General features: G+C 40.6%; 1 long non-coding RNA gene across 2 annotated transcripts; it reads left to right on the forward strand.

The window, feature by feature from the left end:
• The first annotated feature begins 242 nt into the window (after positions 1-242).
• On the forward strand, positions 243-12,344 carry LOC145524344 (uncharacterized). 2 transcript variants are annotated; one of them, XR_014067417.1, is made up of 3 exons: positions 243-1,199; positions 10,521-10,698; positions 10,778-12,344. It is a non-coding gene; the product is annotated as an uncharacterized LOC145524344 (long non-coding RNA). The 2 variants fall into 2 exon arrangements; XR_014067416.1 differs by lacking the exon at positions 243-1,199 and having other exon boundaries at positions 9,415-10,698.
• Positions 12,345-22,425: the final 10,081 nt, after the last annotated feature.

Genomic DNA, 22,425 nt, shown 5'->3' on the forward strand with positions numbered 1-22,425 from the left:
TATTTAGGAACTATAGTTAACTGAAAAAGCAAGTTATAAACAATAAATTGTTTATAAACAATAAACAATATTGTTTACTTATAAACAATAAGTAAAATATGATCCCATTTTAGAAAACAGAAGACTGTCTGTGTAAAGAGAAAAGACTGCATGGATATACACCAAAATGTTAACAATGATCTTAGAGTTGAAGGATTTGGGTCATGTTCATTGTTTTCTTTTGTACTAACCTCTATTTCCCACGGAGAAGGCAATGGCACCCCACTCCAGTACTCTTGCCTGGAAAATCCCATGGACGGAGGAGCCTCGTAGGCTATAGTCCATGGGGTCGCTAAGAGTCGGACACGACTGAGCGACTTCACTTTCACTTTTCCCTTTCATACACTGGAGAAGGAAATGGCAACCCACTCCAGTATTCTTGCCTGGAGAATCCCAGGGACAGCGGAGCCTGGTGGGCTGCCGTCTATGGGGTCGCACAGAGTCGGACACGACTGAAGCGACTTAGCAGCAGCAGCTATTTCCCAAATACTTTACAGTGGACACACATTTCATTGTAATTGTAAAAAGTAAATATATATACACACACACACACACACACACACTTGTATATATACTAGAATTGATAAATTCTTGTAAGATACATTAACTGTATTTCACGTAGCTTATGGTTTACTTGGGCTTCCCAAGTGGCGATAGTGGTAAAGAACCCACCTGCCAGTGAAGGAGATGCAAGAGATGCACGTTCGATCCCTGGCTTGGGAAGATCCCCTGGAGAAGGAAACGGCAACCCACTCCAGTATTCTTGCCTGGAGAACCCCATGGACAGAGGAGCCTGGCGGGCTGCAGTCCACGGGGCCACAAAACGTCCAACACAACTGAGTGACTGAGCACACACAGCACATGGTTCACTTACCTAAAGCCCCAGCACCGTCCACTCTTTATTCCCCGCTCCAGGAACCTATTTTATCATTAAGAAGTTTGATTTGACATTTGATCAGACATTTCTTATAAAATAAGATGATATGCTCTTTAATACTTTTAAAGGGAGAAATTTCTGGTTCATGGAGCCAGAAGATAATTGAATACAAAAGTATCTGACATGAAGGTTATTTCTTCCACCAAATTTCAGTCATGCAAGACTGCTTAATCCTAGGGTTTCTCCTCCACACTTGACTGATTTCATCTATATTTTATGTGGAGTAAGTAGCAAATACTTTTGACGTTCTTCGAATTCTTTTAAAATTATTTATATAATTTTACTCAGTCTTGTTCCAGAAAGGATTTAAAGTCCTTAGTAAAAAAAATACACAAGGTTTAAAAATAAGTAAAGTGTAACCAGAGAAAGGAAAATGTGAAATAAGTGGGTGGAGAAATCAAGATAAAGACAACAGGACAGAAGGAAAGAGAAAATGAAACCACAAGGTGAAATCTAGTCTCTTAAGAGCCGTTTTTCTTTTGAGAGTGATTTGACTTCTAAATAGCTCCCTCACCCTAAAAGAAAGAGATCAGAGTCGGGGAGGCTCAAACTGTTCTGAGATTGAGGCCAAAGGGAAATGAGTCAGTGCATGAGGTTGATATAGGACAGTAACAATGGCCACAGCTTCTACTCAGGCTTCCTGTGGGTCAGAAACCAGGCTAAGCTCTGTAACTCATTATTTTTTAAAAATTGATGTGTTGGTTTGTGCCATACATCGACACGAATCAGCCACAGGTAAACACATGTCCCCTCCCTCCTGAATCTCCTTCCCTTCTCCCACCCCATTCCACCCCTCTAGGTTATCACAGAGCAACAGGCTGAGCTCCCTGTGCTATACAGCAACTTCCCATTAGCTTTCTCTTTTACACGTGGTAATGTGTATATTTCGATGCTACTCTTTCAATCTGTCCCTTAGAGGTATACGCCCAGTAGTGGGATTGCTGGGTTATGGGCAGTTTTATTCCTAGTTTTTAAAGAAATGTCTGTACTGTTCTCCATATGGCTCTGTCAGTTTACATTCCCACTAACAGTGCAAGAGGGTTCCTTTTTCTCCAAACCCTTTCGAGCATTTATTGTTTGTAGATTTTTTGATGATGATCATTCTGACTGTTGTGAGGTGATACCTCACTGTAGTTTTGGTTTACATTTCTCTAATAGTAAGTGATGTTGAGAATTTTTTCATGTGCTTATTAGCCATCTGGATGTCTTCTTTGGAGAAATGTCTATTTAGGTCTTCTGCCCATTTTTTGATTGGGTGGTTTGTTTTTCTAATGTTGAGCTGCATGAGCTGCTTGTATATTTTGGAGATTAGTCTTTTGTCAGTTGCTTCATTTGCAGTTATTTTCTCCCATTCTGAGGGTTGTCTTTTCATCTTGTTTATGGTTTTCTTAGCTGTGCAAAAGCTTTAAGTTTAATTAGGTCCCACTTGTTTATTTTTGTTTTTATTTCCATTACTCTAGGCTGTGGGTCACAGAGGATCTTGCTGTGATTTATTACAAAAGTGTTCTATTTTTTTTTAAGAGTTCTATAGTTTGTGGTCTTACGTTTAGACTTTAATCCATTTCGAGTTTTCTCTTTGTATATGGTGTTAGGAAGTGTTCTAATTTTATTCTTTTACACGTAGCTGTCCCATTTTCCCAGCACCACTTATTGAAGAGACTATCTTTTTCTCCATTGTATAGTCTTGCCTTTTTTTTTTTAATTTTTTTTAATTTTTTTATTTTTTTTATAAATTTATTTACTTTAGTTGGGGGCTAATTACTTTACAATATTGTAATAGTTTTTGCCATACATTGACATGAATCAGCCATGGGTTTACATGTGTTCCCCTTCCTGGACCCCCCACCCACCTCCCTCCCCATCCCATCCCTCTGGGTCATCCCATTGCCCCGGCCCTGAGCCCTTGTCTCATGCATCGAACATGGAATGGTGTTCTGTTTCACATATGATAATATACATGTTTCAATGCTATTCTCCCAGAACGTCCCACCCTCACCTTCTCCCTCAGAGTCCATAAAATTGTTCTATGCATCTGTGTCTCTTATTCTGTCTCGCATATAGGGGTTATCGTTACCATCTTTCAAATTCCATATATATGCATTAGTATACTGTATTGTTGTTTTTCTTTCTGGCTTACTTCACTCTGTATAATGGGCTCCAGTTTCATCCATCTCAGTAGAACCGATTCAAATGTATTTTTTTTTAATGGCTGAGTAGTATTCCATTGTGTATATGTACCACAGCTTCCTTATCCATTCGTCTGCTGATGGACATCTAGGTTGCTTCCATGTCCTGGCTATTGTAAACAGTGCTGCGATGAACATTGGGGTACACGCGTCTCTTTCAATTCTGGTTTCCTCGGTGTGTATGCCCAGCAGTGGGATTGCTGGGTCATATGGCAGTTCTATTCCCAGTTTTTTAAGGAATCTCCACACTGTTCTCCATAGTGGCTGTACTAGTTTGCATTCCCACCAACAGTGTAAGAGGGTTCCCTTTTCTCCACACCCTCTCCAGCATTTACTGCTTGTAGACTTTTGGATAGCAGCCATTCTGACTGGTGTGAAATACCTCATTGTGGTTTTGATTTGCATTTCTCTAATAATGAGTGATGTTGAGCATCTTTTCATGTGTTTGTTAGCCATCTGTATGTCTTCTTTGGAGAAATGTCTGTTTAGTTCTTTGGCCCATTTTTTGCTTGGGTCGTTTATTTTTCTGGAATTCAGCTGCAGGAGTTGCTTGTATATTTTTGAGATTAATTGTTTGTCTGTTGCTTCGTTTGCTATTATTTTCTCCCATTCTGAAGGCTGTCTTTTCACCTTGCTTATAGTTTCCTTTGTTGTGCAAAAGCTTTTAATTTTAATTAGGTCCCATTTGTTTATTTTTGCTTTTATTTCCAATATTCTGGGAGGTGTGTCATGGAGGATCCTGCTGTGATTTATGTCGGACAGTGTTTTGCCTATGTTTTCCTCTAGGAGTTTTATAGTTTCTGGTCTTACGTTTAGATCTTTAATCCATTTTGAGTTTATTTTTGTGTATGGTGTTAGGAAGTGTTCTAGTTTCATTCTTTTACAAGTGGTTGACCAGTTTTCCCAGCACCACTTGTTAAAGAGATTGTCTTCTCTCCATTGTATATTCTTGCCTCCTTTGTCGAAGATAAGGTGTTCATAAGTGCGTGGGTTTATCTCTGGGCTTTCTATTTTGTTCCATTGATCTATATTTCTATCTTTGTGCCAGTACCATACTGTCTTGATGACTGTGGCTTTGTAGTAGAGCCTGAAGTCAGGCAGGTTGATTCCTCCAGTTCCATTCTTCTTCCTCAAGATTGCTTTGGCTATTCGAAGTTTCTTATATTTCCATACAAATTGTGAGATGATTTGTTCTAGTTCTGTGAAAAATACCATTGGTAGCTTGATAGGGATTGCATTGAATCTATAGATTGCTTTGGGTAGTATACTCATTTTCACTATATTAATTCTTCCAATCCATGAACACGGTATATTTCTCCATCTGTTTGTGTCCTCTTTGATTTCTTTCATCAGTGTTTTATAGTTTTCTATATATAGGTCTTTTGTTTCTTTAGGTAGATATATTCCTAAGTATTTTATTCTTTTTGTTTCAATGGTGAATGGTATTGTTTCCTTAATTTCTCTTTCTGTTTTCTCATTCTTGGAGTATAGGAATGCAAGGGATTTCTGTGTGTTAATTTTATATCCTGCAACTTTACTATATTCATTGATTAACTCTAGTAATTTTCTAGTAGAGTCTTTAGGGTTTTCTATGTAGAGGATCATGTCATCTGCAAACAGTGAGAGTTTTACTTCTTCTTTTCCTATCTGTATTCCTTTTATTTCTTTTTCAGCTCTGATTGCTGTGGCCAAAACTTCCAAAACTATGTTGAATAGTAGTGGTGAAAGTGGGCATCCTTGCCTTGTTCCTGACTTTAGGGGAAATGCTTTCAATTTTTCACCATTGAGGATAATTTTTGCTGTGGGTTTGTCATATATAGCTTTTATTATGTTGAGGTATGTTCCTTCTATTCCTGCTTTCTGGAGGGTTTTTATCATAAATGGATGCTGAATTTTGTCAAGGCTTTTTCTGCATCTATTGAGATAACCATATGGTTTTTTTCTTTCAATTTGTTAATGTGGTGTATTACATTGATTGATTTGCGGATGTTAAAAAAACCTTGCATTCCTGGGATAAAGCCCACTTGGTCATGGTGTATGATCTTTTTAATATGATGTTGGATTCTGTTTGCTAGAATTTTATTAAGGATTTTTGCATCTATGTTCATCAGTGATATTGGCCTGTAGTTTTCCTTTTTTGTGACATCTTTTTCTGGTTTTGGAATTAGGGTGATGGTGGCCTCATAGAATGAGTTTGGAAGTTTACCATCTTCTGCAATTTTCTGGAAGAGTTTGAGTAGGATAGGTGTTAGCTCTTCTCTAAATTTTTGGTAGAATTCCACTGTGAAGCCGTCTGGTCCTGGGCTTTTGTTTGCTGGAAGATTTCTGATTACAGTTTCGATTTCCGTGCTTGTGGTGGGTCTGTTAAGATCTTCTATTTCTTCCTGGTTCAGTTTTGCAAAGTTATACTTTTCTAAGAATTTGTCCATTTCTTCCAAGTTGTCCATTTTATTGGCATATAGCTGTTGGTAGTAGTCTCTTATGATCCTTTGTATTTCTGTGGAGTCTGTTGTGATCTCTTCATTTTCATTTCTAATTTTGTTGATCTGATTCTTCTCCCTTTGTTTCTTGATGAGTCTGGCTAATGGCTTGTCAATTTTGTTTATCTTCTCGAAAAACCAGCTTTTAGTTTTGTTGATTTTTGCTATGGTCTCTTTTGTTTCTTTTGCATTTATTTCTGCCCTAATTTTTAAGATTTCTTTCCTTCTACTGACCCTGGGGTTCTTCATTTCTTCCTTCTCTAGTTGCTTTAGGTGTAGAGTTAGTTGATTTATTTGATTTTTTTCTTATTTCTTGAGGTACGCCTGTATTGCTATGAACCTTCCCCTTAGTATTGCTTTTACAGTGTCCCATAGGTTTTGGGTTGTTGTGTTTTCATTTTCATTCGTTTCTATGCATAATTTGATTTCTTTTCTGATTTCTTCTGTGATTTGTTGGTTATTCAGAAGCGTGTTGTTTAGCCTCCATATGTTGGAATTTTTAATAGTTTTTTTTCCTGTAATTGAGGTCTAATCTTACTGCATTGTGGTCAGAGAAGATGGCTGGGATGATTTCATTTTTTTTGAATTTACCAAGGCTAGATTTATGGCCCAGGATGTGATCTATCCTGAAGAAAGTTCCATGTGCACTTGAGAAAAAGATAAAATTGATTGTTTGGGGGTGGAAAGTCCTGTAAATATCAATTAAATCTAATTTGTCTATTGTATCATTTAAAGTTTGTGTTTCCTTGTTAATTTTCTGTTTAGTTGATCTATCCATATGCGTGAGTGGAGTATTAAAGTCTCCCACTATTATTGTGTTACTGTTAATTTCCCCTTTCATACTTGTTAGTATTTGCCTTATATATTGTGGTGCTCCTATGTTGGGTGCATATATATTTATGATTGTTTCATCTTCTTCTTGGATTGATCCTTTGATCTTTATGTAGTGTCCTTCTTTGTCCCTTTTCACATCCTTTATTTTAAAGTCTATTTTATCTGAAATGAGTATTGCGACTCCTGCTTTCTTTTGGTCTCCGTTTGCATGAAATATGTTTTTCCATCCCTTCACTTTCAGCCTGTGTGTGTCCCTAGTTTTGAGGTGGGTCTCTTGTAGACAGCATATATAGGGGTCTTGTTTTTGTATCCATTCAGCCAGCCTTTGTCTTTTGGTTGGGGCATTCAACCCATTTACATTTAAGGTAATTATTGATAAGTATGATCCCGTTGCCATTTACTTTGTTGTTTTGAGTTCGTGTTGAAACATCCTTTCTGTGTTTCCTGTTTCGAGAAGATCCTTTAGCATTTGTTGGAGAGCTGGTTTGGTGGTGCTGAATTCCCTCAGCTCTTGCTTGTCTGTAAAGCTTTTGAATTCTTCTTCATATCTGAATGAGATCCTTGCTGGGTACAGTAATCTGGGTTGTAGATTATTCTCTTTCATTACTTTAAGTATGTCCTACCATTCCCTTTTAGCCTGAAGAGTTTCTATTGAAAGATCAGCTGTTATCCTTATGGGGATCCCCTTGTGTGTTATTTGTTGTTTTTCCCTTGCTGCTTTTAATATTTGTTCTTTGTGTTTGGTCTTTGTTAATTTGATTAATATGTGTCTTGGGGTGTTTCACCTTGGGTTTATCCTGTTTGGAACTCTCTGGGTTTCTTGGACTTCTGTGACTATTTCTTTCCTCATTTTAGGGAAATTTTCAACTATTATCTCCTCGAGTATTTTTTCATGGCCTTTCCTTTTATCTTCTTCTTCTGGGACTCCTATGATTAGAATGTTGGGGCGTTTCATATTGTCCCAGAGGTCCCTGAGGTTTTCCTCATTTCTTTTGATTCTTTTTTCTTTTTTCCTCTCTGCTTCGTTTATTTCCATCATTCTATCTTCTACCTCACTTATCCTATCTTCTGCCTCTGTTATTCTACTGTTGGTTCCCTCTAGAGTGTCTTTTATCTCCTTTATTTCATTATTCATTCTATATTGACTCCTTTTTATTTCTTCTAAGTCCTTGATAAACATTTCTTGCATCTTCTCAATCCTTGTCTCCAGGCTATTTATCTGTAACTCCATTTTGCTTTCAAGATTTTGGATCATTTTTATTATCATTATTCTAAATTCTTTTTCAGATAGATTCCCTATCTCCTCCTCTTTTGTTTGGTTTGGTGGGCATTTCTCATTTTCCTTTACTTGCTGAGTATTTCTCTGCCTTTTCATCTTGTTTAGATTGCTGTGTTAGGCGTGGCCCTTCTGCATTCTGGTAGTATGAAGTTCCTCTTTATTGTGGAGGTTCCTCACTGTGGGTGGGGTAGGACAGGTGGCTTGTCAAGGCTTCCTGGTTGGGGGAGCTTGTGTCGGTGTTCTGGTGGGTGGAGCTGGATTTCTGCTCTCTAGAGTGCAATGGAGTGACCAGTATTAATTTTTGAGATGTCTATGGATTTGGTGTGCCTCTGGGCAGCCTGTATATTGATGCTCAGGGCTATGTTCCTGCGTTGCTGGAGAATTTGCGTGGTATGTCTTGCTCTGGAACTTATTGTCTCTTGGGTGGAGCTTGGTTTCAGTGTATATGTGGAGGCTATTGGATGGTCTCTTATTAATTAATGTTTCCCCTGGCTTTCAGTCTTATTCTTGCAGTAGCCTCAAGACTTCTCCTTCCATACAGCCTCAATAATAAAACTTTTAGGTTAATGGTGAAAAGATTCTCCACAGTGAGGGATACCCAGAAAGGTTCACTGAGTTACATGGAGAGATGGGGGGGGGGGGGTTGAGGTGACCAGGAGGGGAAGAGGGGAATTCAAATGTGGAGAGAGCAATCTAGCCAGTAAGCACTTCCCTCTGTGCTTTCCACAGTTTGGAACCCTCAGAGTGGTTCACAGAGATACATAGAGAGGGGGGAGGAAGGTAATAGAGGTGAGCATGAGTAGAAAGGGAGGAATCAAGAGGGGAGAGAGATCTGGGCAGTATCCTGTTCCTGAAGTGTTCTCCGGTACCCAGAACACCCTCAGAGATTCACAGAATTGGGTTGAGAAGAGAAGGAGGAGGGTGGGAGATAGAGGTTCCCTGGGGGAGAAGAAAGAGCATCAATAGGGGGAGAGAGTAATCAGGCCAGTGATCACACTCCTGAGTAAAAATGGGTCCTAAAGATTGGGTTCTTAAATGTACAAAATTGATATCAAATATGTAAAACAAAGATTAAAAATCTAGAGTAAAGGTTAGACTCTTACAAAACTTACAATATAAAAAAAAAGAAAAAAGGAAACTGTAAAAAGAAAAAAAACAGTAAAACAGTAAAAAAAGAAACAGTAAAAAAAGTAAAACAGGAAAAAAACAGTAAAAAAAGAAAACACAAAAGGTATAAGATATATGTATGCAGTTTGCTTCAAAAGTAGGGTTTTTTTTTTTTGCAAGTTAATAGTGGGTTATGAAAATGAAAGTTAAAGGTGTAATAGAGGACTTGAAGAAAAAGGAGAGAAGAGAAAAAAAAATTTTTTTTAATTAAAAAAAAAATTAAAAAAAATAATAATAATAGTAAAAAAATATATATCCCAGACTTTCTCTGGAGCTGTTGTGAGCAGTGTGGGGTCTGCTCAGTTTCAGATAGATCCTTGTTCCTGCTTATACTTTTCAAGATCTATAGGTCCTTTTCAATGCAGTCGGTATTAACTACAGGGATTTTAATCTGTTGGCCTGTCACTTCCAAAGCGCTTCCCTCTGTTTATTTGGCTTCTGTTTGGAGGTCTCTTCAGTATCTAATTTCTGCCCTGCAACAAAGGGGTGGAGGTGGTCTCTTTAGGTTCGCTTGTTCAATCGTGCTGTGGGGAGGAAGGAACACTGCAAACCTGGCGTGTGTGTGGTGAGCTCGCAGTGTCTCGGCCGCACTGGGTTCGCCCCCGCTCACGACGTGTGTGCTTTCCCCGTCTACCCTGCTCAGGCTTCAGGTTACTCGGCCGGGGAGTGGGCCGGGGAGTGGGCCCTGAGATGCGTGCACTTCCCAGGTCTAAGCCGCTCAGGTTCAGGCTCCCGGTTACTCCACAAAGGCGCAGACTCGGTTTCGCCCGCGGCTTGTGCCGTTCCCGGTCGGAGCTGCTCAGGCGGCCAGGAGTTTTTGGCGAGCGCACTCTCCCCTGTTGGGGCGGTGCGGCTTATCACCTCCCTGGTCCCCGCCTCGGTTTACGGGCGCGCCCGGCTCCGGTGTGCTTTGTGTCGGTTCTGGGGAGCTGGTCTCTGGCTGCGACCCTCCCGGCGGCTGTCGACCGTCTGGGATCTCAGGCAGTCTTTGCTTAGAAACTGGAAGCCTGTTTGCAGCTTGGTAGGGGGTGCCCTCTCTGGGGCCGAGTTTGCCCCTTTCTGGCTCTGGCTGGCCCTGCCTGCCTGCTGTGTCCGGCGGGGGGATGGGCCGGTCCGCAGCCGGCTAGCTCTCCTCTGGTATCGCTCAGTCCTTTGTTCTGTGAGCAGGCCGGCAGTGCCTTAGAGTTGGGCTTTTCGCGGGATAGTTCTCTCTCTCTCGCTGTCCCACAGTTTAGGTTACTATCTCACGTTAGCTCCCTCAGATTGCCCTCAGGGCACTCGGGCCCGGTCCTTACCCTAGGCAGTGCCGTCCGCTCCTCTCCGTTCAGCCCCCACTTGCTGGTGGCGGATGATGCGAGCGTCTGGGGTTCTTTGCTGGGAGTTGCTTTAGGCACGTAATCTGTGGGTTTTATTTATTTTTTCTCCCAGTTACGTTGCCCTCCGAGATAAGAAATCTTCCCCCACACCCGCCGGTGAGAGGGTTTCCTGGTGCTTGGAAATTTCTCCTCTTTTACGACTCCCTCCCCGGGACGGGTCTCCGTCCCTAACTCTTTTGTCTCTCTTTTTATCTTTTATAATTTCTCCTACCTCTTTTGAAGATAATGCGCTGTCTTTGTGGAAGCCTGATGTCCTCTGCCAGCCTTCAGAAGTAGTTTTGTGAAGTTTGGTCAGCGTTCAGATGTTCTTTCGATAAATTTGTGGAGGAGAGAGTGGTCTCCCCGTCCTATTCCTCCGCCATCTTAGCCCCGCCTCCCAGTCTTGCCTCTTTTGTCAAAGGTAAGATGCCCATATGTGTGTGGGTTTATCTCTGGGCTTTATCTCTGTTTCATTGGTCTGTATTCCTGTTTTTGTGCAGGTCAGGAAGCAACAGTTAGAACTGAACATGGAACAACAGACTGGTTCCAAATAGGAAAAGGAGTACGTCAAGCCTGTATATTGTCACCCTGCTTATTTAGTTTATGTGCAGAGTATATCATGAGAAACGCTGGGCTGGAAGAAGCGCAAACTGGAATCAAGATTGCCGGGAGAAATATCAATAACCTCAGATACGCAGATGACACCACTGTTATGGCAGAAAGTGAAGAGGAACTAAAAAGCCTCTTGATGAAAGTGAAAGAGGAGAGTGAAAAAGTTGGCTTAAAGTTCAACATTCAAAAAACTAAGATCATGGCATCTGGTCCCATCACTTCATGGGAAATAGATGGGGAAACAGTGGAAACAGTGACAGACTTTATTTTGGAGGGCTCCAAAATCACTGCTGATGGTGACTGCAGCCATGAAATTAAAAGATGCTTACTCCTTGGAAGGAAGGTTATGACCAACCTAGATAGCATATTTAAAAGCAGAGACATTACTTTGCCAACAAAGGTCCGTCTAGTCAAGGCTATGGTTTTTCCAGTAGTCATGTATGGATGTGAGAGTTGGACTGTCAAGAAAGCTGAGTGCAGAAGAATTGATGCTTTTGAACTGTGGTGTTGGAGAAGACTCTTGAGAGTCCCTAGGACTGCAAGGAGATCCAACCAATCCATCCTAAAGGAGATCAGTACTGAGTATTCATTGGAAGGACTGATGTTGAAGCTGAAACTCCAATACTTTGGCCACCTGATGCGAAGAGTTGACTCATTGGAAAAGACCCTGATGCTGGGAAGGATTGGGGGCAGGAGGAGAAGGGGACAACAGAGGATGAGATGGCTGGATGGCATCACTGACTCAATGGACATGAGTTTGGGTAAACTCTGGGAGTTGTTGATGGATAGGGAGGCCTGGCGTGCTGCAATACGTGGGCTTGCAAAGAATTGGACACGACTGAGCAACTGAACTGACTGACTGACTGATCATACTATCTTGATGACTGTAGCTTTATACTATTGTCTGAAGTCAGGAAGGTTGATTCCTCCAGCTCCATTCTGCAAGTCATGGTTTTGCTTCGTCTTTACAATAAAACCATTCTTAGTGGGGGACATTTTTTTTCCTATTTACCGTGTTTCTTCTCCACTCCCCAGGTCACTTTGGAAGTGACTTGTTGGGCTACATAATCTTCTCCTATGTAACTCCTTCCTCATCAGGATGAACTTGGGAGAGTTGATGGTTTAAGAGAAGGGAAAGCAGCTGCAGCTTATTCCCTGGGGAGGCTGTGCCCCAGCCTAGGGGATTCTCAGCCCCTCTGTACACACTCAGAACCCTGCCCCTGTACTTCTGGGGTTCTGATGTGTTCCCCAATTCAGCTTTATTTGTAATGTACCTGACACTACACAATTCCTTATCTGAAGTTCCTAGGACACAGTGGGTTTCAAATGTGAGAAATTTTCAGACTTCAGAAAGGTTATATGTCTTACTTACAGTTTCTGGGACAACTCCCCATTGTCAAACACATTGTTATTTCTGCAATAAAAGGTATGAATGTTCATGCAAAGTTGGATAAATTAAGACTATGTCTCATTAAGTCAGATCAGATTTTCCTGTCAAATGAGTTAGAAGATGTTGGATTTTGCTGCCCAATGAATTACAAAAACTCTTTCGGGTTTTAAAACTTCTTGGATTTTGAATTGTAGATAAAGGATTGTTTGGCTGTATTTTGATCTCCAACTGTGTCTACTTTCTCAGTTGGTTCCTGGTTTGTAGAATAGAGAAGTGTCGAGGTAGATAAGGGCTTCCCAGGTACCGTTAGTGATAAAGAACCTACCTGGCAATGCAGGAGACATAAGAGACACAGGTTCAATCCCTGGGTTGGGAAGATCCCCTGGAGGAGGGCATGGAAACCCACTCCTGTAGTCTTGCCTGGAGAATCCCATAGGTAGAGGAAACTGGCAGGCTATGGTCCGTAGGATCACAAAGAGTCAGATATGATTGAACCCTTCACTGGCCTTATAACTTTGTATTTATAATTTTATATTCCTTCTCTTAAAGAGAAAGAGATCCCTAAAAAATACAAGCTTCAGACCCCATAAAACCTAGAGCCACTCCTGGAGAGAGTTATGATTGCCTTCTCTAAAACCCAATAGCCTACAGTTAGGTACCATCATCATCCCCATTTTACTTAGGAAGGTACTGAGGGAAAGAGGTTAATTAGTTGGCATCAATTACAAGTGGCAGAGTCTGGAGTCAAACCAAGTCAGTGGAACTAATGAGTCTGTGCTTTTAACCACTGACTTTCTACATCTGTGGATAAAAATAAAAAATAGTTGACAGTCTCTTTTCAGTTAAAGTAAATCCTGGAGGATAGCCCTTACCCCACAAAAATAACCTAAAGCATCTTAATTTCTACCAAACAACTCAGTCTGATATGAGAAGAAGGAAATTCTTCAAATAAGGTCCTCTAGTAACGTAGAGGGATAAAGCACTAAAATTAACACCTCTGTACATGTTCTTCTAAAGAGAAATCTTAGGATTAAATTCTGTTCATGCATGATCATTCCCCTGATATTAAGCCTTTGATATCAGGCAGAGTTTATTCTTTTTCCCCCCAAAGTGATTGTCTTTGCACTCCCCTGACATCTTAACTACACTTGGCTTTTTATAATGTTCAGCCTGAAAATCAGTGAAAACCATATACATAGGATCCTCTATCATTTCTACAACAGTAAACAGTGTCACATCTGCATCACTCCATTTACTCTACACAACAAGCCTGTGGGAAGGGGAAACAGGGAATATCCACATGTTACAAATGAAGAAACTGAGGACAGGAGAAAGGAACTTCTCCGAGGTCATCAAGTAGTGGCACAATTGGCCCCCAGACTCAGGACATTTTCCTCCCTAGTCTAGGGCCACTAAAACCATGTCTGTTTCATAAAAGCTGGAGGGATAATTTTCTCCACTAGGGAAATTGTAGGAGGCTGTTTTTCTAAAGCATCAACTCTGACCATGTGGGTTCCAACTTACTGCATGTTTCATCTCTGGCTAACTTACTGGCAAAGTGCCTAAGAAAAACAGAACTGTTCACTCATTCAGACTGATTCTTATTTCACACTCAGATTCTCCACTTGGTATAACAGAACAATAAAAAAATTTTTTTGTGCCATTCCTTACAATTACAACGGCATTTAAAAGCATTTTTGTGAAATATAAGTAGTTATAGAAAATAATGATGATCCCTTGAAGAAAACAATGATATTCACCACACAGCTACAACACACATGATCATTTTACCATATGTTTGCTTCAGATTTTTTCTTAAAATCTTAAAAGTTTTTAAGATTTTAAGAAAAGATTTAACTTTTCTTAAAAGTTAAAAAACTTTTCTTAAAGTCCCAGTGAATATTTCTCCAATTCCATTCTTTACTTGCACCTCCCAGAAGTAACCAGCAACCTAAAATTTTTATATTAATCCATAAATGCTTATATAGTACTTTAGCATGTAAATTATTAACGTCAGTTTTGTACTTATATAAAAAGATAAATTTATCCAGTTTATATGAGTATCTATCTTGTATCTACCATGATGCACTTTGTTTTTTACATTCAATGTTGTTTTGGAAATTATGTTGATATTTAAAGCTAATAGATTTATCTCTTTAGCTTTTATGATGTTGTAGATGGGACCTTTGTTTCAATTACATTTTCCAATTGGTTTTGACTAACATATGAGAACACTATTGATTTGAAATCAGGAAAACTTTTTGAGCTCATTAATTCTCATAACTTATAGATTCTCTTGGATTTTCCTTGTGAGCAATCATCTGAAAATAAGAAGAGGCAAGCATTTTTAGAAGGATCATATTTCTCAATGTGACCTGCTGTTTTACAGAATAGCAAGCTCCTAAGGTTATCTGATTTCTGAAACAAAATCAGCATCCAGTATCTACAAGCATATGTTTCAGTGATATTCAGGATATCCCAAATGTTTCTAGAAGTATATTAAGGGCTTCCCTGGTGGCTCAGATGGGAAAGAATCCACCTGCAATGCAGGAGACCTGGGTTTGATCCCTGGGTTGGAAAGATCCCCTGGAGGAGGGCATGGCAACCCACTCCAGTATTCTTGCCTGGAGAATCCCTATGGACAGAGGAGCCTGGGGATTACCGTCCATGGGGTCACAATGAGTCGGACAACTGAGTGACTAAGCACAGCACACACATATGAATAGTTATAACCATGTTCTTTTCTTGCCCTGTTGCCCAAAGACTCTATTCCTTGGTGTGACTTCAAATGGAGCAATACAAAACCAAAGAATTGGAAGCAAATGGGTGATACTCAGAAGAGCATAGTATTCCACTTAATATCTGTGATTTAAAAAAAAAAATCATTTATTTGACTGCACTGGGTCTTAGCCATGATACTCAAGATCTTTGATCTTTGTTGCGACATGTGAGACCTTTTGACTGAGACATATGGGATCTTGATCCCTGACCAGAGATGGAACCTGGGCCCCCTGCATTGGGACTGTGGAGTCTTGGCCACTGGACCACCAGGGAAATCCAATACCTGTGATTTTTTAAAGAACAGAAGTCTTCGTGGAGAAATAATCTTAAATTTATGTAGCTCCTAATCACATTTCTCTGTAAATAGAATGACACAAAGCTGTTCTCTCTTTGTTGATCAGTAAAAACAAGTTGGAGGAGAGATATGAAGTCAGCATCATCTGTTCCCTTTGAGAAGTAACATAATGTCATATAATGAAAGTCAAGGTCAAAGACCCATTATCTTTGTGGCCATTTATTCTGACCACCTGTCAGTGCTAGGCAAAATGATCAGTAGTCTTAATAAAGCAAGAGTCTCCTGGGAGAACATAGTCTGGTTTCCATGTGAACTTGAAGCCACGGATTTACTGTATGTCCTTTCTTATTATTTTCAACTGACATTGTTAAGGGACATTTCCCCCAAATTCTGCTCAATAGAAAACATTATTGGACCTCCCTGGTGGTCCAGTGGTTAAGAATCTGTCTGCCAATGCAGAGGACGTGGATTTGACCCCTGGTCCAGGAAGATTCCACATGCAGAGGGTCAGCTAAGCCTGTCCATCACAAGAGAAGCCACCGCAATGAGAAGCACATGTGCCCAAACTAGAGAAAGTCCATGTGCACCAACAAAGACCAGAGGAGCCAAAAATAAATAAATACATTTTTAAAAGAAGATAAAAACATGACATTATCAAATAAACTCTATGTGTCAATTAGAATTCTTTGGATACAAACAATAGGAACTAACTTTGCCTTTATAGATTGGTGCAATTATCCTTGATTTTATTCCATGGTGCTTGCCAGATCACATAACTTTGAATTTCAATGTATGAGCGTGAAAATGTGTGTGCACGCACTGAATGAGAGAATGAGGCGGGTCTAGTATTTACTGAATGTTGCACATCAGATACTTTGCTAGGTTTATTTTTTTTTTTATATAACAAACAAAAGCTAAGATTTTCCTGAAAAAGATTTTCAAAGCTAGATGCAAACATTTCTCTCAGAACTGCAAACACTCTGCTGAAAGAAGGGGCGATTCAGCCATTCTCCTGAGAAATTTGAGCCTCATTTAAGACCGAAGCAAGGATTTAGATTTAATTTTCCTGCTAGGAATAGGTAAATTCTCTGCCAAAGACATGATCTTCAGTTTTTTTTTTTCCCCCAAAAATGTCTTTTAGAGCCTGCAAAACAAATTCAACTCACATGAGAATGTAAATCAAGTTAGGATATGAAATCACATATGCTACTTCCAGGCTCCACAGAAGTTTGACAGCAGAGTTTATGTTGCAACAAGCTTCGAGGTATCTGAGAAAACCTTTCATTTTAGGGCTTAAAATGATTAGATGATTAAAATTGCTCTTTAATAATTAAACATGCCATCTGTATAAGGCAGAGTGTGACCTTTCACCCAAGGTCTCTCAGACTGTTCTAGAATTTCTGCAGTTGGCACATATGGTATCAGAAATCCATTGCTAGTCTTCCTTTGAAATATTAGACGAGCAGACTTAGAACAGCTGTTTTTGTGCTGCCAGGTTTCATTGAAATGTGGGTTTTAAAAGCCCTTGGCTTGTCATTTTGAGTTAGCTTACCTTAATCACAAATTTCACCATAATATAATTCAACTGAAGCCTGAAACTCAGTATCACGGAACATTTGATGAACAATGCACTTAACAACAAAGACCAACCAGAATGTACATTTTCTATTGAAATGTCCTTTTCATGTTATACGTGCCCTCAGAAATGTCCAACAAATCATAAACATTCCTTTTTTCTGTAACAACAAAATACCAAGAAAACAATCCCCACTATGCTTTCTTTCCACTGGTTGGGTATGTAAACAGAATGTGAAGTCTAGAGAAATATCTACTGTATTACTGAAGTACTGCTGAAAAACTGATACAACCCTGTCATTGAGCCAACAGCAGTAACTAGACAGTAAGTGATGAGTACACTTGCATGCTTGCCTTAAACGTCATCTCACACAACTTTCAAAGCTCAGTGACCCACGGGTAAAAAAAGAACATCAGTCACCAAAACACAATTTCTGTATACTTTGCGGGGAAAGGGGCATCAACACCAACTTTAACAGTTCAGTCGCTCAGTCGTGTCCGACTCTTTGTGACCCCATGAATTGCAGCACGCCACGCCTCTCTGTCCATCACCAACTCCCGGAGTCCACCCAAACCCATGTCCATCGAGTTGGTGATGCCATCCAACCATCTCATCCTCTGTCGTCCTCTTCTCCTCCCACCCCCAATCCTACCCAGCATTAGGGTCTTTTCCAATGAGTCAACTCTTCACATGAGGTGGCCAAAGTATTGGAGTTTCAGCTTCAACATCAGTCCTTCCAATGAACACTCAGGATTGATCTCTTTTAGGATGGACTGGTTGGATCTCCTTGCAGTCCAAGGGACTCTCAAGAGTCTTCTCCAACTCCACAGTTCAAAAGCATCAATTCTTCTGCATTCAGCTTTCTTTATAGTCCAACTCTCACATCCATACATGAGTACTGGAAAAACTATAGCCTTGACTAGACGGACCTTTGTTGACACAATAATGTCTGCTTTTTAATATGCTATCTAGGTTGGTCATAACTTTCCTTCCAAGGAGTAAGCGTCTTTTAATTTCATCTGTAGTCACCATCTGCAGTGATTTTGGAGCCCAAAAAATAAAGTCTGTCACTGTTTCCACTGTTTCCCCATCTATTTGCCATGAAGTGATGGGATCGGATGCCATGATCTTAGTTTTCTGAATGCTGAGCTTTAAGCCAACTTTTTTACTCTCCTCTTTCATTTTCATCAAGAGGCTCTTTAGTTCTTCGCTTTCTGCCATAAGGGTGGTGTCATCTGCATATCTGAGGTTATTGATATTTCTCCTGGCAATCTTGATTCTAGCTTGTGATATATGATATATATATATGTGTGTGTGTGTGTGTGTGTGTGTGTGTGTGTGTGTGTGTGTATACACACATATTTGGTCTTCATCCCATTTCTGGCACAGAGCTCCTAAAACTCTTGGGATTTCCTACAGCCATTATTTTGTGATAAGTTTCAATGGAGTACAATCTGTAAAAATATTGACTCACTCTGCTGTACTCCTGAAACTAGTATACTATTATAAGTCAACTATACTTCACCCAAGCAATCCCTTGGAATTTCTAAGTAAGGACCATGATGGCTGCGTGCGTGCATGCTCAGTCACTTCAGTTGTGTCTGTTCTTTGCGACCCCATGGACTGTAACCTGCCAGGCCACACTGTCCAGGGGATGCTCCAGGCAAGAATACTGGAGAAGGTTCCTTACTGCTGAGCCACCAGGGAAGCCCCAGGACCATGATAAAGGTGCCTTTTTAATGTAAATGAGGTGACTTTTGAAGCCTCACCTAAGTATGGGAGCTGATTGCCAATTATCCACTCTTCCCTCCTTTTCCACACCTCACTCCCCTCCACTCAAGAGAGGCTGGAGGTTGAATCAGTTGCCTATGGCCAGTGACTTAATCAAACACACCTATGTAATAAAGCCTTCATAAAAACCACAGAGTGGGTGTAAAGAGCTTCCCAGTTGGTGACATGGGGAAATGGGAGAGTCGTGGGGCTGGAGAGCACATGGAAGCCCCTCACCCTTTCCCAATACCTTGTCTTATGTATCTCTTCCATCTGCCTGCCCCGGAGTTGTGTCCCTTTATAATAAATTGATGATTTTGAAGTACAGTGTTTCTCTGTGTTCTGTGAGCCACTCTAGTAAATTAATTGAACCAGAGCAGGATGTTGTGGGAACCTCGAAAGCACAGGTGATAACATGGACTTCTGACTGGTGTCTAAAGTGTGTTGGGGTAGGGATGCAGTCTTGTGTGACTGAACCCTTGCTTGAAGAATCTGATGCCATCTCTGGGTAGACAGCATTGTAATTGAGTTGAATTGTAGGACACCCAGCTGTTGTCCAGAGCATTGTGGGGGAAATATCCCCCAACGTGTTGAAATTGGTGCCCAAAGCCTAAAAGAGTTGTGTTTTTTTCCCTATTTTTAAAAATGTTTTACAAACAATTCTCTCCACCCGATAAACACAAAAGCATGGAAAATACTGAAAAACTATTTTTGTAGGCACACATTTGCTTTTGATAAGGGCAAGAATAAAGATGAGCTGGAAAAAATGCAAACTAGAGAGAAAACAAAGTTTGCACGTGCACAAGGAATGAATTTTTTTGACAGGAATAATTCTGAAGGACAAAAAGTCAATCTCAGGATGAGGGGAAAGTGCTTTGTCTGATTGTTAGGGACAGAATATGCCCCTCAAATTCATATGTCTATGGGATTTCTCAGGCAAGAATACTGGAGCGGGTTGCCATGCCCTCTTCCTGGGGATCTTCCCAACCCAGGGATTGAACCTGCATCGGCAGGTGGATTCTCTAACACTGAGCCACCGGGGAAGCCCATGCACTCCTAGAGGAAAGGCCACAGGAGAACACATTATGAGGGCCTCAGGAGAAACAAATGCTGCCAGAACCTTGAACCTGGACTTCCAGCCTCCAGAACTGTGAGAAATTAACTGTTTAAGCCACCAGTCTGGTATATTGTTATGGCAGACCAAGCAGACTTATGCACTAACCAATGGAAAATAATCCACGAGAGACTAGGACAAGTGACTAAAGCAATTAAAAAATGTTTGTGTATGTGGCTAAAGGACTGTAATTAATATCAAATGACTGTTAGCCTTTGGAAAGGGCTAGGCATTTGTTCCAAAATTAAAACTGAGGAATGACTCTGAGGCTTCCCTCTAAGGTGACTGGATGGATACTGGTGCTGTGAATCAAACTGGGAAGACAAGAGGAAGAACAAATTTGATGGGAAAAATGAGACTGACCTTGGGCATGCTGGGTTTGAGGCATCTGAAGGATATTCAAGTAGAGATTTCTTGGTGTATAAGACCAGAGCTAAGGTGATGAATGCTTTGGGATATAGATTCAATTTGAAAAATTGAGCATGTACTATGTGCTAGGCATTCTTCTAATGTTTGCATTGTATTGGTAAACAAAAGAGACAAAAATCCTCACTCTGTGGAGTTTATATTTCCAGTGGACAGAAGAAAGGAAAAAAGCAGTAACATAAGAAGCAAATTTTATAGTATTTAAGAAATTAATACAAAGCCTAAAGACAACAGAGCATGCTAAGGGAATTGGGAGTACCGTTATAAGGGCGTGTGGCTTGCAATATTCTCCAAGGTGGTTCAGGTGAAGCCTCACTGAGAAGATGCCATTTAATCAGAGACTTGAAGGAGCTGAGGGAGTTAACCAAGGGGCTATCTAAAGGAAGTGCATTCCAGACAGAAGGAACATCCGTTGTAAAACCCTGTGGTGACAGCATACTGAGTATACTCGAGAAACAGCAAAGATGCCGCGTGGCAGTAGCCTAATCACACGGGGAGAGAGAGCGGATGATGCCAGAGGGGCCAGGTAGGGAAGTGTCAGATCACAGTCACCAGGTTTTTGTAAGGAGCTTGAGTGTTACTCTCAGATGGAAGTTTCCAAGTAGAGACGTTACCTGGTCTGACTCTTAACAGATTTACTAGCTGCTGTGTTACCGACAGGCTGGGAGAGTTGGGCAGGACAAGGTTGTGAGCAAAGAATAACAGAAGAGGAGGGAGAGGTTTATTCATTTGAAGACAAGAGGTGATCTGCTAATGAATTTGGATGCAGAATTTCAGAAAATAAAACAATAAGGATGACTTTAAGGTTTGGGGACTGAAAAATTAAAAGGCTAGGAACATGGATGGAAGATCATAAATTTTGACTGTGTAGAGATAAGATGTTGTTTGAAGTTGTTGAATAGGCATTTTGATATATTTGTCGAGTTTAGGAGAGTGATTCAAGTTGAAAATAGAAATTTAGAAGTTAGCAACACAATGGATGATATTTTCCATGATATTTAAAACCGTATCACTAAATGAATAAATGTATTTAGAAAAGAAAACCAAGGATTCACTCTAGACTACTCAAATATGAACAGGTCTTGGAGAAAAGTAGCATAAAAAAAAACAAACCAAAACAAAAAACAACCAATCAGGAATAACCTGAGGGGTATAACATTCAAGAGAGCTTGATTACCTAGAAACAAAGTGAGAGGGATTATCAAGGAAGATGGTGCGAGCAACAATGCCAATTGTTGGCCATAAGTCAGGGAAAGGGAAGGTTGAGATTTGATCGTTGGATTTAGTACATGGAGATCATTAGTGTCCCTGACAAGAAGCTTTTTGGTGGAGTTGGGGTTAGGGAGTATGATTAGAGAGGGTTTAAGAGACAATCTGGACTCTTTTTGGAAAAGACCCTGATGCTGGGAAAGACTGAAGGCAGAAGGATAAGAGGGTGACAGAGGATGAGATGGTTGAATGGCATCACCCGATTCAATGGACATGAACTTGGGCAAACTCCAGGAGATGGTGAGGGACAGAGAGGCCTGACGTGCTGCAGTCCATGGGGTCGCAAACATGAATTGGTGACTGAACAACAGCAAGAGACAACAATGGATGACAATTGAAGTCACTAAGTATAGGCTCCTCCTGAGAAATGAGGTGATACCTAATAAAAGAAGTAGAGTTAGGACAAAGTTTGTATGTGATTTTGAAGACAGAATCAATAAGAGCATGTTGTATACTATTGAGGATGAACCAATAGAGACTGAGAGACAAATAATGCAGAAGAAGAACAAGAGGAGAGTTGATGGAGCAATGCTATTGGAGAGACATGGAGGGTGAGATCTAGTGCCCGTGGAGCAACTTTGCCTTTGGACAGGAGCACGAAAAATTTCTCTGTGGTTACAAACAGGAAAGCAGAGAATGTGAGTGCAGATGTTGGGCTAAGTGTGGAAGTAGAATCTAGGTAAATTTCCTTTGGACTGGTTCCATTTTCTCTGGTGTAGTAAACAAGGCCATCAGCTACAAGCGGTTTGGGAGGGCGATGAGTAAGTGGCAATTGTTATGTCAGAGTATATGAGGCTGGTTTCAGGTCAGCCAGAGTTGGGGCAACCTCTCTGGGCATGATGGTACTTGTGATGAGGCAATAAAACCTAACTCGTGAAGTGCCAAGAGACTGAGGTCAGTCCAGGATTTGCAGGC

This window comes from Giraffa tippelskirchi, chromosome 10 (genome assembly GCF_054371585.1).
Source record: "Giraffa tippelskirchi isolate mGirTip1 chromosome 10, T2T-mGirTip1v1.2.pri, whole genome shotgun sequence".
NCBI classification, from domain to species: Eukaryota; Metazoa; Chordata; class Mammalia; order Artiodactyla; family Giraffidae; genus Giraffa; species Giraffa tippelskirchi.